Genomic DNA, 6,000 nt, shown 5'->3' with positions numbered 1-6,000 from the left:
ATCTTTTTTTAGCTTCAGTCTACACAGGACTAAATAGGAGTTGTAGACACACTCTCCTCTTCCCGGGAAGACCCACTGTGTACTCTGGGGGGGGTGTTTCTCCCACCTCCACTACATGGGTGTTCCGAGTCCTACCTCTGAAATGTATTGACAGAATTTCAGCCCAGCTTCTCTGTGTTCCGAAAACCTATTGTAACGTCATTTTTCTGTAGGGGGTGGTTGTACTCTGCATCAAAAGGAGTCACTCATTTTATGCTTTTCTCACTGTTCTCTAAAGGCACACCTCCCCGGAGCCCTGTAAATTATTGATGTGAAAAAGTGCATCTTCAGCTTAATAACCTTGACTAGGTTTAGTGAATGAACTTGTGTGTCAAGTCAGGAGCTTTTGTTGTTTTCTATCTTTCTCTTAATAGTATCTGCTTTCTTGTCTGTGCTGCACTGACAGAAACAGTTCAGTGAGGCTGCCTGGCTGCCTGTTCTTTTTCACTTATTCCCAAGTGGGATAGATGGTATGTCTGGACAGAGTAGATCTCTCCGTTTGCATTTTCTCGTAAAACTCTCACTTTGCTTTTTTCTCTGTATAATTCACCTCAATACATACACGTGCATAGCATACAAAACACCTCATAAACCATACATAGATTTTTTAAAAGTTAAATGGCATCTTATGGAGCTAGTTTAGCTGTTTTCTTCTAATTCTGCTAAAGAGCAAGCCCTTTTCCCTGCTCAGAAGGAGGCAAGGATGAGAGCAACGCTCAAATCAGCTAGAGACCACTCGCTTCGCTGCTGATTTTCACCTCTCGGTTCCCGGTAAGTCGCTGCCCCTGCCTGGCCGCGGCCTCCCCGCTCGCGCAGGTGCCAGGAGCCCTCCCGGCGCCGCGGCGGCCGCTGCGAACACGCGCGGCGTGTTTGTGGTGGAAGGTGCCCCGAGGACCAGGGAGGGGGGCGTATCTCCGCCTCCTAAGAGCAGAGGAAAGCGTAACCGGGAGGCGGCCGGGCCGGGCCCTGCCCCGCCGCGCCGGAGGCAGCCGCGTCCCGGGCGCGGGGCGGCCGCCTCGCTTCCCCGTCCTCCTCCGGGCCATGGCGGCGGGGGCGGGCCGGGGCGGGGCGGCGCGCTGACAGGCAGCCCGGCCGGGGAGCCGCGGTAAACAGGAGCCGAGCGAGAAAGCCGGGGGTGCCCCGGCCCCGCAGGAGCCTCCCAGCCCGTCGGCGCCACGGCCCGCCGCCTCCCGGCCCCCCGCCTCCCGGCCCCGGGCATGGGCAGCAGCAGCCGCCGCAGCCGGAGGAGGAGCCGCCGGCCCGGGCCCTGTGCGGGGCACCAAGGTAGGCTCGGCCGCCGCCCTGGCCGTGGGGAGCCGCCGCCGCTTGCTCCGCCGGGTCCGCCGGCCCTCCGGCGCGGGGAGCGAGGCCGGGCCGCGGGGGTGGTTCGGGGCGGGGCTGCCCGCCCGCCCGCGGGGCCGCTCGGCTGGCGCGGGGGCCGCCTGCCCCGGGGGGCGCTGCCCTGCGGCCGCCGGTCGTCCCGCCCCCGTGGGCACCGCCTCGCCCCTCGGGCACCGCCTCGCCCCTCGGGTCCGGCGACGGGACCGCCCGCCCGCAGGTGAGGCTCCTCCTGGAAGCCGGCCGGTGCCGGCGGCGAGCAACAGGCAGCTGTGCGGGGGCGGCGCGGCCCGGCCCGCGGCTGCCCGCTGTGGTACCGGCCGCCGTGGCGTGGCGTGTCGGCCGGGGCAGGAGGGAGCGCGGCGCGGCCGCGGGCATCGCCTCCGCCGGCCGTGGGGCGGGGGCTGCGGCGGAGCCTCCTGTGGTTGGCCGATGCGGAGGCTGGGCTCGGAGAGTTCCGGGCCGTTCCTCTGCCAGAGCTGAGGAAGAGTCACCTAATTCACCGGTAAGAGGCTTTCCCACCTCCGGCGTCTTTGTCTGCTCAGCCTCAGCTCGGCTGCGTGCGCGCTGGTGCTGGGAGCACTGGTATGGACTGGGAGAAACCGAGCGCGGATCAGCCGGGTGGGAAAGGCGCTGTGTTGGCACTAGGTGCTCGGTTTGGAGGAGGACCCGAATTTGCATTCAGTTAGCGAACTGAAGGGAGATACACCAGAGGTAGAACTGTGCGCAAGACGTGCTGGTCACGACGTGTTCCTAAACGAATCGTGAAGTTTCACGGTAGACTGAGAAATAGCCCGAATTCCTTCATGCTTCCCGGAGCTACCTGGCAGATAGAGTAATGCTCGAGTTGTTCTGACCTGTAGCACTTTTAACTTTTGCTCTTTTTAGTACGCTAGAAGTACATGCAACACTAGAATTATAACATGCTAATGAGAAATCAGTTTGTTTCAAGCTGCAGTGCAAGAGGGCACACAGCTCAGGCTCTGCAGTTGGTGAAGGGCTTGTGTACTTCTAAGCACAGCGAATTTGTGAAATAACTCAGCAGCATAAACACAGAAGGGACGATTTAGGTGGAACTTGAGTGGAGGTGGAAAGAAATCTTGGAAGGAAGATGGGGGTGGAAGAGGAGAGCTGGCCTGACAGTAACACTTCAGCTGAGGCAGCAGCACTCTTTATGAACTTTTGGTGCTGAAATTAGTTCTGGAGTAGTGTCAGATGAGGCTGAGGTTGATCCAGTAATAGACTTAGTCAAAAATTTTCAGAGAAAGTAAGTTTTCTTTGAAAAATGCTTGTTTATCAAGCCTAAGATGTTTTCTGTGAAAACTATCAACGCTGATGAATTCCCTCTGATGCAGAGTTCTGCCGAGGCTGCTTCTGACCAGGATTGCTGGAAACATCAAGGGTCCTGGCTCAAGGGTATGCTCAGCACCCAGGGTAATACCTGCTGAGGGGTGTTGGCAGCTTCTCAGCTGTGACCCAAACTGTTTGGTGCCAGACTCCCCCAAGCACCCCTGTAGCTGCTCGGAGAAAGTGAGACAAACGTTGCCCAGGATTTAATTTCGCTATGGTTGCTGAAACTAATAGGACGACTGAAGTCTGAACAACTGCCCCTTTGCTGGGAACTTCGTGTGACTCTGTGAACTTAAAAAATTCACAATTCACCGAATATTTGTTGTTATGGTGTTGGGTTTTTTGTTGTTGTTCTGATTTTTTAACTTGGCTTTCCGCTAGCCCTAGTCAGCATTTTTGCTTATAGGGGTAAACGAGCTGAAAAGAAGTGACTTTCTGTTTTGGGGTGTCACATTGGAAGAAAGGCTGCAACCCTTTTATGCCTCAGTGTATGGATATGTGGCCAGAATTGGTTGAAGTGTCCAGACAAGGCAGCTGTGATTCCAGTGCTAGAAAATCCACCTGTTCCCTGGCTGGTTTTGCCCAGTCTTAAGTGTTATGAGGATAGATTAATTCAGCACGCCAGATGAGCTTTCTATATTTTCAGGATGAATTTAAAAAAAAAAAAAAATCTGTTATTTTAGGCCTAACCTTTTGGACTAGCAACTCTCCTGTGTTCAAGGGTGGAAGGACTGAATCTTCCCAGCTGCTGAGTCTGTCACGCATACTTTGGGCAATGTACCAAAGTCTCTTCTCTGCCAGCCTGATTTCCTTATTGCTCTTCCAAACACTGATATTAGTGGGGGATGCAGGTCATAGCAGGAGTGTGGCAGCTCCCAGTAGTAATGCTGCTCAAGGAAGGGGTGAGAGGTGGTTCTTACAAGTCCTGAATTGATTCTGCTGCCTAAGAAAAAGGAGTGTGCTGCTATGGGTCTTTCCTGCCATACACCTCAGAAGCAGTCAGCCCTAATGTGACTGATAGCCAGCTTCACAAATGGTGAAGAATAGAGTGAGCATGACCATTTACCAGGAAAAACGAAAACAAGAATGAAGCGTCCTTTTTTTCTTATTTATTTTATTTTTTGCTTTGTTTTGCTCTGATCCTGCCCTTCCTCCCCCCCACCCCCCCCAAATATAAGGAATGCTTGATCCGGTAGAAGTGTCTTAACTAGTATTCTGTATGAGGCTGCAGCTGGGCTACTTTAAAAAATGAACAGGCTCTGAAGGAAGGAGCTTGCAGGAGCCCTGAACATCATTGTGCTTGGACTGTGTCTGCATATGACAGACAGATAGTGAATAACAAAGCTGTAGAAGGCTCTAAAGAATGGAAAACTTCAAGTCCGGGAAAAACTTCACTTCTAGGGCAGAAGGTATTAGAGGGGAAATCTTACTGGGAAATAAGCTATCTCGTTCCTGCCTGCTCAAGTTCTTTCTCTGGAGTGTCTAGTCCTAGCTGCTGCAGGAACTGAGCAAACCACGTAAACCACACATCTAATTCACTGTATTAATTTCCATAATGAAACAGAACTCGTGCAGGGTTTACTGTGACTTCTGATTTGCTGACTTGTGCACTGACTGCAAAGATCTGGTGGCAGCTTGCTTTGGCATAGCAGAGCTGGCATTAAACTTGCTGGGTGGGCTTTGTTCATTGTGAAGTTTCACGGCGTCAGGTCCTTGAAACCCTCTTCACTAAGTTAAGGCTAGTTTTATTAGTTCTGTTGTCTGGCTTTTAATGAAAACACCACTTGTCCAAAGAACTCATCATTTCCAAAATAGACCCTTTTTCAATGCTTCCTACAGTATTTTTGTGGGTCTTTTATAAAGATGTCTAACCACATTCATGTGGAGCATTAAAAAAACAAATAACAGGTTACGTTGTGTTTATTGATTGTGTGTTAGGTAAATGGCTAAGAGCCCTTGAAAGCAGAGTCTTTTTGCAGTTAAAAATGTGCTTTAAGAGCTGTGTTATTCTTAAGTGTAACTCATCACCAGACAGTTCACAAACAGCAACAGATATCTCAACCATTAGCAGTTTCTAGTGCTTGCAGTTTCTTTCCCCAGGGACCAGGGGGAAGGTTGGTGTTTATTATATGCCCAGCTGGTTATTGGGTTTGGGCCATTTTAGATGAAAGATATATGTAAATGTCAGTTGAACTTCTCTTTTAAAATAGACATCTCTCTGGAGTTCACCTTTTGTACCTGCTAGGCAAGTAGGGGAGCTTGGCAGCATGTATTGAATTTAACCAGAGACCTGGCAGAATGTCCTGGTTGACTGAACTCAACTGAAAAGAGTGTTGGAAATTTTGATGCCATGATACATCTAATAGGTGGAAAATACTAAAAGAGTCTAGAAATTGTGGCTGAGATTTTTCCATAGTTTGATGAAATCAAGTCAACTAGTAGATGAGCACTTTATTCCTGGAGACTTGTTTAAGGATGCCAGTTGTAAACCTTGCAGAATATGTGGCCAAAAAAATATAGAATATAAATATTGTATATTTTGGGGTAGGTAAATCCTACATATCAGTTAAGTATGCCTTGATATTTGCCCCTTAAAGCTTCTGTGTGTCCTTCAGAAGGCATCAGGAGGACAGAATCCAGGTTACCAGTCCAATCTGCAGGTGAGGCTGGTCACGAACAGCTGCACCAGAGTTTCTCCTTGGGAAAACAAGCATTGGATTTAGGAATGTCATTTAACGGGTGACTGAAAACCAGTAAGGGTGAATTTGTCTCTCAGTTTGGTTGCGGCTTCAGTAAGATCATGTGTTTACACACCATCAAGGATAAGAGTTTCATTACAAGGAATAAAAATATTCCCAGCTGTTTTTTCCCTGAGCAGGTAGCTTGACTCTGTCATGTTCTGGACACAGGATGAAAAACATTTGTCTTTGAATCAGAGGGTCAGTTGGATAAGAGAGAGGGGAAGGAAAGAAAAATAGAAGGATCTAGGGTGACAAACCAAAAAATAAGAAAAAAAAAAAAAAAAAAAAAGGAAAAAAACCCCAACTTTGTGTGTAATCTTGCACCCCAACTTTTAAAAAAGCATACAAATCCTTGGTGCCTCTCTTCCTCTCAAATGTACTTTATTTTTAAAAAGCCTTTCAGTTCCTCTTTATTCTGTGTACTGATCCTGCAAGGAAAAGTATCTGTAGAAAAAAACCAACACTTCTTAATAAACAAATAGGCTTCCCCTGGGTCTGATCTCCTGATTCTAATGACCAGAATAATTTGTCA

General features: G+C 49.7%; 1 protein-coding gene across 4 annotated transcripts in view; it reads left to right on the top strand.

Annotated features, from left to right (window-relative positions):
- The first annotated feature begins 1,149 nt into the window (after positions 1-1,149).
- The window catches only part of MARCHF8 (membrane associated ring-CH-type finger 8), a 101,052-nt gene continuing 96,201 nt past the window's right edge, over positions 1,150-6,000 (top strand). For 3 of the 4 annotated variants that reach the window (XM_074830821.1, XM_074830819.1, XM_074830826.1), the window contains exon 1: positions 1,150-1,323. The gene's annotated coding sequence lies outside the window, so the exon portion shown is untranslated. Of the gene's footprint in view, positions 1,324-1,518; positions 1,883-6,000 lie in introns of those variants that run through there. The other variant, XM_074830820.1, reaches the window with a different exon arrangement.

The sequence above is a fragment of the Strix aluco genome, chromosome 7, assembly GCF_031877795.1.
Source record: "Strix aluco isolate bStrAlu1 chromosome 7, bStrAlu1.hap1, whole genome shotgun sequence".
NCBI classification, from domain to species: Eukaryota; Metazoa; Chordata; class Aves; order Strigiformes; family Strigidae; genus Strix; species Strix aluco.
Note: the sequence above shows the minus strand (reverse complement) of the source record. Positions and strands in the feature narration are given on the sequence as shown.